We start from the raw sequence: 12422 nt of genomic DNA on the forward strand, positions 1-12422 counted from the left end.
CACTTCAAATAAATACAACACCCACACTACAAGTTCCAATGTCAGTCACATTGCAAGATTGGATTATCAAGCAAGACATTCTTCTTTTCAGAATAATTTTTCACAAACATTATGAGATATGCAGATATGTTACCACCTGTTGGGGTAGGACTGGAGTGGGTATATCATGACATTGAAGGGCCGATATGGTAAGGTGGTTTAAGGCACAGTGTACACCGAGCGGTTTTAGCAGCGATCCGCCAACCACATCTGTCTGTGAAAACGCTTGGCTAATGTATTTCAATGGGATGATGCACACCAGCGGTTTGAGGCTTTTAGCAAACCGCAAACGTGCCTCCTGCTGCACATTTGCTGTTTGCAGAAGCGATTCTGCCTCAATGTAAAGTATAGGAAAAATGCTAACCGCTCTGAAAAAACGCTAGATCAGAGCAGTTTTCCAGGCGTTTTTGCTACAGAAGCTGTTCAATAACAGCTTTTACTGTAACAAGATTTGTAATCTGCTTCACAAAAACGCTCGGCATGTTTAGAAAATGTCTCTAAACATGCCTAGAATCGCTCTGAAATCTGCTCCAAAAACCGCTAGCGTTTTGAGGATCTGCTAGCGGTTTTGGTGTGCACTGGGCCTAATGGTTTGATTCATAATCCATTCTGGAGATAAGCACAGTGTGTTTGTAGTGTGATACAAGAGAAGAGAAGTAGAATGGAGGGAGGAAGGGTAGTAGAGGGTCAGAATTGATGACATGGATGAGCAGATATCTATGAGTAGAATAGAGGCTCAGTGGGTAGCACTAGTGATGGGCGAACACCTGGATGTTCGGGTTCGGGAAAGTTCGCCGAACATGGCCGAGATGTTCGGCATGTTCGGGCCGAACCCCGAACTTCCCGAACATCCCTATTTTGGGGGCCCTATGGGGTCGCAGGCATAAGGGGGGAGCATGCCCCGATCGCGGGGGGGGTCGGAAATTCCCCCCACCCCCTCCGCTAGCGCTCCCCCCTCTGCCCGCTTCCCCATTCAAAAGTTTCAAGAAGTACCTGTATAGCGGATGGCCTGGCAGTGGGCGGCACTGTGGAGTGAGGAGGAGGAGGAGTCCGGAGAGTGACGAGTTGAGGGAGGCCGGGCAGCGGGCGTGAGGTCAGCGAAAGGGCGGAACTTCCGCCCTTTCTCTGACCTCACGCCCGCTGCCCGGCCTCCCTCAACTCGTCACTCTCCGGACTCCTCCTCCTCCTCACTCCACAGTGCCGCCCACTGCCAGGCCATCCGCTATACAGGTACTTCTTGAAACTTTTGAATGGGGAAGCGGGCAGAGGGGGGAGCGCTAGCGGAGGGGGTGGGGGGAATTTCCGACCCCCCCCGCGATCGGGGCATGCTCCCCCCTTATGCCTGCGACCCCATAGGGGGGCCGTATTGCGGCCTGTTCGGCCGAACAGGGCCCTGTTCGCCCGAACAGGGGCCCTGTTCGGCCCTGTTCGGGGGCATACAGAAGTTCGGGGCGAACCCGAACTTAAAAGGCCGAACACCATGAGGTGTTCGGCCGAACTCGAACATCACCCGAACAGGGTGATGTTCTGCAGAACCCGAACAGTGGCGAACACTGTTCGCCCAACACTAGGTAGCACTACTGCATTTTAGTGCTGAGTCCTAGGCTTGAACATTGGCCAGGGCAAAATCTGCATGGAGTTTCTGTCTTCAGACACTTCAGACATTTCCTGCATCCTAAAAAACATACTAATAAGTCAACTGGTTTTACCCCAAAACAATCCTATATTGAAAATATTATACTATAACTGTGGTAGGGATTAGATTGTGAGCTCCTCTGAGGACAGTCAGTGAAATGACTCTGTAAAGTGCTGCAGGAGATGTCAGTGCTATATAAATACATAATAATAATATGGTAGGACATTATTCTATAACTACGGTAGGGTTAGATTGTGAGCTACTCTGAGGACAGTCAGTGACATGACTATGTACTCTGTAAAGTGCTGCAGAATATGTAAGTGCTATATGAATACATAATAATAATATGGTAGGACATTAGACTATGACTATGGTAGGATTAGATTGTGAGCTCCTCTGAGGACAGTCAGTGACATGACTATGTACTCTGTAATGTGCTGCAGAAGATGTCAATGCTATATAAATACATAATAATAATATGGTAGGACATTAGACTATGACTATGGTAGGATTAGATTGTGAGCTACTCTGAGGACAGTCAGTGACATGACTATGTACTCTGTAATGTGCTGCAGGAGATGTCAATGCTATATAAATACATAATAATAATATGGTAGGACATTAGACTATGACTATGGTTGGATTAGATTGTGAGCTACTCTGAGGACAGTCAGTGACATGACTATGTACTCTGTAAAGTGCTGCAGAATGTCAGTGCTATATGAATACATAATAATAATATGGTAGGACATTACAGTTTGACTATAGTAGGGATTAAATTGTAAGCTCCAGTGAGCAGTCAGTGACATGACTATGTACTCTGTAAAGTGCTGAAGATGTCAGTGCTACATAAATACACAATAATAGTTCCAAATGCTACTGGCTCCTCTGAAGAGTGCTCAGACTAGTGTACATAGTTGTGCACATTGTTCCCAAGTAGCAGTTGTTTGGTCAGAGAGACAGTGGGAGAGGGAGCATGAGCAGAGGGTGAGGGCGAGCAAAGTTAAGCTCCACACTCACCACAGTGACTGCAACAACACAGGAAGATAGATCCAGCGAGGTGTCCCCTCATGACAAGCGTCCAGCGATTCATCTTCCTGCCAGCGGGTATGCGTGACGTCACGTGACATTACAGGATGGGCGCGAACGAGAAGTCAAGCGACCGCAGTACTTTACGGGGTGTCGTCAAGGATCTTAAAGATCCGGTCCTCAGTGACGGTCACTTTTCACCACACAACGCTAAGGGATGTCACGACATCGTGTAAATGACTATTTGTCGCTCAAAAAAAAAAATGGATGGACATCGGGAAAATCGTTGGAAAAATCGTGAGGTGGGTACATAGCATTAGAGAGAGGGCAAACAGACAGCATTAATGGAAATACATTATTATGCCATCTTCAATTATAAGTAGTGATGGATGTAATTACACACATTGCTTACATGTCCATTATCATTGTTTGAGCTTTAGATGCTGCCCTCCTATTCACTCAAATCAAATCAAATCAAAGATAGCTTTATTGGCATGACCAAGATTCATACAGGTATTGCCAAAGCAAGGGGAAAAAGGGGGACATGGGAGGGGGTGGGGTAGGGGGACAATGGCTAAGCAGTCTGTGGACATTTTTAGGTTTACAGTTTCGTTATGCTCCTCTCAGTCTGTGGCATGCTGTGACATAGTGTGCAGTGATTGTCACTCTGGATTCCTCTTCTCCCAGTAGGATATATGTTTTTCTCTCATCTTCTAGTGTGAGAAAGTCTGGGAATAGTTCCGACAATTTCTTAAAGTAAGTGTCCCTGGTTGCTTTCTCTTACAAGGAAAGACAAAACCTGCAACCCCCACTGTGTCCATTACACACTTCAAACTGCTGTCTGCAGAGTTTACTGTTTGTTTGTTTGTCTTGCTTGCTCTGCAGACTCAGTAACATTTGGGGGTAGGGCGCTGTCACCTCTGTACACTTAATAGTGAGGGACTGTCTCCAATCTTTCTATGAATCCTTATTAGATGCATTCCTAAAAACACTTGTGAGAGTAGAACAGAGTAACCAAGCAGCTCAGGGTGACCCAAACTACTAGGAATGTATAGGGGGATAAAAGGAACCAAAAAGCCCTCCTACTAAAAAAGCAAAGCTAGGTGTAATTGCCTTCTTAAAACAGAGAGTAGAAAACTTTCTCTACATACCCTTAAACAGCAGTCAGTCACTCAGGCTCAGAAAGGTGGGGGCAGAGAACAGTTATAAACCAGACACCTTCTTCTTAGGGAGTATCTATAAATCTGAACTCTGAATGATTCTTTATCCCTGACTTAGCAGAATGCTATTTGTGAAAAGAGCAGGGTATCCAAGCAGCTCAGGGTGACCCAAGCTACTAGGAATGTATAGGGGGATAAAAGTTACCAAAATGCCCTCTTACTAAAAAAGCAAAGCTTGGTGTAATTTGCCTTCTTAAAACAGAAGGAAATCTATTTCTCTCCAGTCCCTTACAACGGTCTTTCAGGACAGGAATTTTTATTTCCCCTTGGACTGACAGTAATTTATTGCGCCTTACCCCATCAAAGCCTCTCCAAGCCGCTGCCTGGGTGGTCAGTAGGTTAAGGCGCCCCTGCCTCTTTGAAAAACAAACATAAATATTTAGATGTTTTTAGTTACAGCCTGAGCACACTGCATTTTTTTCAGCAACGCAGGTGGCCATGCATTGTACACAAGCGCAGCTCTGTTGCAACTATGTTCAATGGGACAGCTCTGTGTTGTGCTCAGTGACACAATGGGAATGCTAATACTAATTTGTCAATAAATTGAACCAATCAGTACTTCTAAAACTCAGTGCTTTCGCCAGCACTCATTGGTCACAACTACTGGTAAAATGAGTCACTTAGGATCTACATGACACTGTATAGGCCATGACTATGGATGGAAGAGTCAGGAAAAGATTTTGTTGCTCTGTGGCGCCACCAAAATCCATAGGTATTTGTTATATAAAGAAATGCATAGGTATTTAGGTAAAGCTGCATAAGGGGGATTTTTCGCTATCATGGGAACTGCAGGTTGTAACTTTCTATACAAGAATAGCAGAGACTTGATTGAAAGCTATCTGAAACATATGATACCTGTTACAGAAGTTTCCAGAAAAGAAAACTCTGAATGACTACTGCTTCCAATACAAATGAATGATTAGTGCGAAGTACTATTTTAATCAGAGGAAAAATCTACAAGTGTAATATTCAGGATCAAGAATGCAGTTGCCTTGAATATTCATATCTGAGAAGATTCTGCACTTAACAAGAAAACAGTTATATATCAAACTTAAAGCGGACCCAAACCAAACATTTTTTTAATTCAAAATATTTAGTTGCACCACTCTGACACATGCAAAGATAAATAAACACTCCTTCAAGCCTATGAGCATTTCAGTGCATGCTTTTCACCATTCTCTTTTCATTATTAGGGTTATACAGGTGGCAGCCATTAGCAATTCCTCCTTTGCCGGACACCTCCTACTCCACCAGTCTGCCGGATTCTGTCCCGGCAATATGAAAGGAAGGGAGGGGTTCCTCCATTAAATGTATATATTTTATATTTGTCATCATGCAGATGAAAAAAAGCTGCTATTTATTATTATAATTTAGAAAATAGATTTTATTTCTGAAATCTTGTATTTTGAATTTGAGTCCACTTTAATCTACAGAATATTCTATCACATTTTACTTTTTTGAGAAAATAAACATACCAAGATTCATATGCAAGGAAGCTCAAAGTCTACAAAATAAGTTTCAAAAGACTTTTGAAACAGCGGTAAGGATACTGATCAATTCAAGAGAAAGAATTACTCCATAATACTGGCATGATGAAACATAAAGTTGAGAAGCAACCTCAACAATGTGATGTTAATACATATGATACATAGACAACATTTTTGCAAACAGCCTACTGCAACAGGATAGTAGAGATGTCGTGAACATTGAATTTTCCGTTTGTGAACAGCGAACACAAACTTCCACAAAATGTTTGCGAACAGGCGATTCTGGCGAACCGCCATAGAATTCAATGGGCAGGCAAAATTTAAAACCTACAAACACTGCTTCTGGCCACACAAGTGATGGAAACGTTGTTTCAAGGGGTCTAACACCTGGAATGTGGCATGCCAGAGGGAGATTTATGCCAAAAGTCCCACCAAAAATTACGGAGCTGACGCAAAGTCGGGTTTTAATCCCTAAAGGGCAGAAATCACATTATGCACAGCTCTGGGTGTCAGTGGGCTGTGGAGTGTCACACACAGAGAAATGCAATAGTACTATCAGAATACAGTGAAATAATAATGTACTGGAGGGGTTCTGTGCCTGCAACTTAATGAAGCAATAGCAGTAGTGTGCACACAGCTCTGGGTGTCAGGGGGCTGTGGAGTGTCACCTTCCTCTGAATCAACAGGGATATGTGAGGGAGCAGGCTGGAGTTGTACTTTGTACTGGTTGAACTCGATGGACGTACGGTATGTCTTTTTTCAACCAAAATAACTATGTTACTATGTAACACACAAAAAAACACAGGAGACCGATATGCTAGCCCTCAAAAGGCCTGTTCCGGGTGCTTTCACAGCAAGTGAGGTTACAAGAACACAGGCCTAGCTAATGCTTTCTCTACCTATCTGCAGCAAGTCTGGCCCTGCTCTCACTAACTGTCAGAAGCCAGCAAAGAATTAATCCAATATGGCCACAGCTACTGCTTTTTGATAGGGGGTAGGGGGTCTAGGAAGGGGTGCTAGCTGATTGGCTGCCACGTGTCTGCTGACTGTGAGGCAAGAGGTCAAAGTTTAGCTCAATGATAATGTATAGGGGACGAATAAAACATGTCAAATGTTCGCTGTTCTCCGCGAATGCGAACAGCCGATGTTCACAGAATACTGCTCGCCGGCAAACTGTTCAGGCCATCTCTACTGGATAGTTTGCAATCTGAACTACCAAGAACTTTTAAACGCCTAATTTTTTATTATGTTATATACATTTAGATGAAAAGAGGACATCACTTTATGGGATTTCAACTGGCGAACTACACACTCTTTGAACTACGACATACCACTTGCAAAAAAAAAACTTTGTGGTATAAAAAAAGTGTAATAAACTTTATTAACATATAATACTAAGTACCTAACTAACTAACTAACTAATTAACCTTTAAATGGAAAGGTTGCCCACAAATGCGCTCCTCATTCTAAGATCAAATTACTAATCACCTTACTACACTTTAGTTTAGCTCTATTGGATCACTCCTGTATAAAAAGTGTGTGTATCACTTTGAATAATCAATGAAGTTGGGGTAATATGCAGAGCGCTCAACAATATCTGATACCTACTTTAAACTCAGTTTACATATATGCATGCAATCCCTAGAATGTCCTCATAGGATCAATATATAAAAAAACAATAAAAGCCAAATTAGATGAAGTATAAAAAAAAAAAAAAGTCTCTGAAAAAAGTCCTTCAGACTTCTTGACACTATGTTCAGTTTTCCACCGGCATCATCCAGCTTAATAGTATTAGATTACGCTCACCAGATAAGATGGCTGATCAAATGAAAATCAGCAGAAAACGCTTCTGGCCCAGCCAGTAGATTCAGGTTTCCACAATCCAGATATTCCAGGTTTATCACTCCCCACATGTAAAGGAAATGGAATGGCAATAGTGTGATACTGCTATAGCAGGTTATGATCACCAGCTTAAAGAGACTCTGTAACAAAATTTTCAGCCTTAGTTCTTCTATCCTAGAAGTTCCTTTGCCTGTTCTAATGTGCTCTGGCTTACTGCAGCTTTTCCTAATTGCACAGTGGCTATGTTATCTCTGTTATATGATCTAATCTGTTTTCTTCTGTCGCACAGTCAAGCTAAGGCTGGAATGTGTGGAATGTGCAGGGCTGCTTGTGATTAATAGAAGCTATACACACACCCTTCAGGCCCCCTGCAGGCTCTGTATGACTCACACACTCTGTTTATGTGAGCCTATCACAAGCTGGTTAGTTTGTTTGTAAACACTGCCTAAAACTGGCAATTACAAGCCAGGTTTGCAGCAGAGAGTGGCAGAAACAGCACAGAAGGGCCAAGGAGAACATAATGAATAGAATGGTATGCTTTTTGCTGTAAAATTTTAGAGTACAGATTCTCTTTAAGTGCTCCCCGTTAACACAGCAAAGCACCCAGTGTGCCACCACCTTATAATAAATCAAGCCTCTCACCAGATTGTCTTGTTAAAGAGACACTGAAGCGAAAAATAATATATGATATAATGAATTGGTTGTGTACTATGAATAATTACTAGAAGATTAGCAGCAAAAAAAATTCTCATATTTTTATTTTCAGGTATATAGTGTTTTTTTCTACCATTGCATCATTTTATAATATGTGCAGATTACACAACACTCAGCATTCAAAATGATTATTTCAGAGCAGTCTGTGAACTAATGACCTCTCCTCTGGCAGAGAAAAAGTAAATAGTTCACTTACAGTTGAGATAATAAAAGTCAGAAAACAGCCCTCTCCACGACTTTGAAAGTCGTAGAGCTTAATGGCTTTTTTGCATAGAGATAACAACTGGAGTTTCTTAACTCTTCCTGTACTGGAAACAATTAGACTGATGTATCTGATCTTAATGTTTTATTTCTTAGCTGTACTACACATATAAATCATAATATCATAGTTTTTCTTTTCGCTTCAGTGTCTCTTTAACCAGAAGCAGGTCAGCAAACAGCGCTTTTTGGTGAGTATGGCATTCACTTGCTTCATATCACACTTGGCCTATGACTCAAAACAGGCTTGACATAGTGTAAATCCGTTTTATTCAAAACTGTTAAAAGTAGTGCACTTACAATTTAAAAACTTCTCATGCGCATATAAAATCCTACTGAGCCCGTCCTGGCGTCTCCTCACTCTGCCTGGCACCGCCCTACTAGTTTCGTCCAATGACTCATCAGGGGCTCAGCCATCTTATCTGGTGAGCATAATCTAATACTATGAAAACTGAACATAGTGTCAAGAAGTCTGAAAGACTTTTTTCAGAAACTTTTTTTTTTTTAATACTTCATCTGTTTTGGCTTTTATTATTTTTTTATATATTGATCCTATGAGGACATTCTAGGGATTGCATGCATATATGTAAACTGAGTTTAAAGTAGGTATCAGATATTGTTGAGCGCTCTGCATATTACCCCAACTTCAACTAATTAACCTTGTATAAGCGAACAACATTGAATGCATTGTGCTCCATAGAACTGAGAGGGGCACATGAACTGATTAATTTCTGTGTATACATTTTGAAATTTAAGGCCCTGTTCACTGTGGTCAGTTACGTTGCAGAAAAATTCTGCAGGTCAACTCACTGCCCATACAATTCTATGGACCTGTTCACAGATTGTGTTTTTCTAAGTTGCTGAATGCATGCTTTGTATTAAAGTCTATGGTCAGTCTCCATTGTAGTTCACACTCATTATAACGCGTGAGTTATGCAACAGATCACTGTGAACCTTATTTTATTGCAAATTTATTGCAAGTTTGATTGTGTTATGCAAAATTTCAGTGTAAAAATGTGAAGTTATCGTACTTGTTTAAAATATTGCTCTGAGACTTTCCAGCATAGGGAAGGTTATCATTTCAGACAATGAAACGTTCATAAAATTGTTTTCATTACAGAAGCTAGAACGCTTAGACATTACACATTCAGTCCTCTCACTGAAATGCCAAGGTTAAAGACGAAAGCAATGTGTGAAGACTGAAAAGAGTTTAATATATATTAGTGAAAATGCCAAATGCTATGTTATATCACAGATTATTTATAATCAATAGTTCTTTATAAAGAAAGAAATTATTATTGTTAAATCCTATAATTACATATAATCCTACCTAATAAGAGACAAGTGTCCCTGCGTACACTGTCTCTGTGTCGCTGGGTCTGTGCTTTCTGCTACTGTGCATGTGCGCAGCACGGACCCAGACAGCCGTTGGGACTTGAAGACGGGGCCAGTAAGCTGGGCGGGCGGGTGCGAATGCGCACGAGTGGCGGTGCACGCAATGTCAAAAAACAGACCTAGAGACCATTTTTAAACGGGCTTGGGTCTACTAGTATAATTTACAACTTGGAAGTACATTTAAATGTTTGAATCTTTAAAGGATACCCGAACTGAAATGTGGCATAATGAGATAGACATGTGTATGTACAGTGCCTAGCACACAAATAACTGTGCTGTGTTCCTTTTTTTCTTTCTCTGCCTGAAAGAGTTAAATATAAGGTATGCAAGTGGCTGACTCAGTCCTGACTCAGACAGGAAGTGACTACAGTGTGACCCTCACCGATAAGAAATTCCAACTATAAAACACTTTCCTAGCAGAAAATGGCTTCTGAGAGCGAGAGAGAGGTAAAAAAGGGGAATTTCTCATCAGTGAGGGTCACACTGTAGTCGCTTCCTGTCTGAGTCAGGACTGAGTCAGCCACTTACATACCTGATATTTAACTCTTTCAGGCAGAGAAAGAAAAAAAGGAACACAGCATAGTTATTTGTGTGCTAGGCACTACATGCCCATGTCTATCTCATCATGTCACATTTCAGTTAGGGTATCCTTTAAGCAAGCACTTAGAACACATCTTAGAAAGGACCCTATCATACAGCATGTCCTTGATTCAGCTGGAAGAACCATAAACAATCATATATTATGAGACGCAAGATGTTTCGGTTATGGATGTTTTACAGGCATTCTGGAATGTAAATAATAATCAAAACAAGAGTTTTTCCTATTATTTAATAGTGACACCTACTGGTGGAAATTATTAAATAATGTATCTGTTCATACATACATAGAAAATGTGTTTAAATTATTGATTTTATAATATGCAATTATATCTTCTATGATTAATTGTTTTAAGAATAATTATTTAATGAGCTTTATATTTAAATGAGTATATTGGTTAAAGCCCTGTATACTTCAATGAGCAAAGATGCCTTGGTACAGAACAGACACATTCCAAACAAATTAGCAGAGAGACATATTATCAGAAGTAGGTCATGAAAGATAGACACATAGAACATCTAGCTAAGTCCTAACGTCTGGGGCAACCAAATTAATCAGCAGGTCAAGATGGGTGGTGATGTCCATTTTTAATTAACTACGTCAAACAGACACAATAATCAAATGTCATTATGTGTAAATATTCAAACTACATAAATTCCCACTGATAAGTTAAATAAGGAATTTGTAAATAACAAATATTATGTCTTACTTAATACACCAATTGGCATGGACACGGCAGCAGCCCCAGGACCGCTCAATGGCAATTGGCGTGAAGTCCTGTGGCAGGGTTTTGCAGGAGATCGCACGTGCCAATGCGTGCGCATCCCGGCTTGAATTACGGAAGTTTCCCAGCCAATCGCTGTCATTGGCTGGCAGGGGAAGAGGGGCAGGATGGGGGAAAAATAGGAAAAATTATTAAAAAATAAATATGCATAAATAAAAAAAAATAAACTAACATACCGGTAGAAATCAGAGCCCACCAACAGAAAGCTCTGTTGGTGGCCAGAAAAGGGGGGTTCACTTGTGTGCTCAGTTGTACGGCCCTGCAGCGAGTCCTTAGAGTTGCAGTGGCCTAATTTGTAAAAAATAGCCTGGTCACTAGAGGGGTAAGCCTACGGTCCTTAAGCAGTTAAAGAGAGCCCTAGGTGGGCTCATAAATTTAAAAAAATTATGCTACCTGATCCGCAGGGCTAGGCAGATCAGGTAGCTGCCAAAACCGCTGCTCTCCGCCACTCCTGTGGACCGCACTGCCCCACGGGTCACAAGGCCAGAAGGAGAGAGATATCTCTCTCACAGCAGTGTGCAGGGAGGCGAGGGAGCAGCAGGGGGCGCAGCCAGGGAGAGCTGCACCAGTGGCAGCTCTGGAAAGCCTGCAGGAACACCCCTAGTGTGCGTTTTGAGCAGGGAATCCCTCTCCTCCTATTGCCCTCCGAGATAGTGACAAATACTGTCGCTATTGTGGGGGGGCTATAGCGCGGCAGTGGGGGGCAGAGAGCCACAGGAGGGGGACACAGAGGCAGGTCATGAGGCAGAGAACATGCCTCTGTGTCCCATCTGCCCCCCAAGGAACCGCCTTGGGTTCTCTTTAAGGTAAAAAATGATTCTCTTTACCTACTTACCTGGGAATTTAGGACAGACATATGGAAGTTCCCTCGTAATTAAAGGAGGCTTCTAGATTTCACCTTAAAGTGGACCTGAACTCTTGCACAGGACAGAAGAAAAACATAGAGAAATGCCCCCTGTATGTGTTTAGAGAGTTTAGCCTGTTTAATTCCCCCTCATTTGTGTCGAATCACAAGTTGTAATTTGATGCTCCCCTGTGTCACATGACTCCCTATGGCAGATAAGCAGATAAGTCCATTTGAAAGTCCAGGCTGTAAACAATATGTCCGCTTCCATGAATCAGGAAGTAGAAACTGTGCAAATTTATTTTAGGATTTTTATCAGCGGTAACAAATACATGTTTTTTGTTTGAAGGTTATTATGATGTTGTGTATCTTTTAAAGCAGAGTTCAGTGCCACTTTATGCCCTCCCCATCTACTGACACATGTGTTGGGTAGTTACCACCACTACCTCCTGGATACTGGAGGTACAGGATGTGCCCCTTAGAAATTTAGAAGCTATATTTTATTCATAGCAAGAAAGAGGGACCTTTGAACTATATGTATTAATTATGTAACTGTATTATTAATTTATGTAAAGT

The 12422-nt window shown here is 41.7% G+C and overlaps 1 protein-coding gene across 1 annotated transcript in view; it reads right to left on the reverse strand.

Moving 5' to 3' along the window:
- The window catches only part of LOC137561046 (hepatic lectin-like), a 50418-nt gene that overhangs the window by 21529 nt on the left and 16467 nt on the right, over nucleotides 1-12422 (reverse strand). The window lies entirely within an intron of this gene.

This window comes from Hyperolius riggenbachi, chromosome 3 (assembly GCF_040937935.1).
Source record: "Hyperolius riggenbachi isolate aHypRig1 chromosome 3, aHypRig1.pri, whole genome shotgun sequence".
Classification (NCBI taxonomy): domain Eukaryota; kingdom Metazoa; phylum Chordata; class Amphibia; order Anura; family Hyperoliidae; genus Hyperolius; species Hyperolius riggenbachi.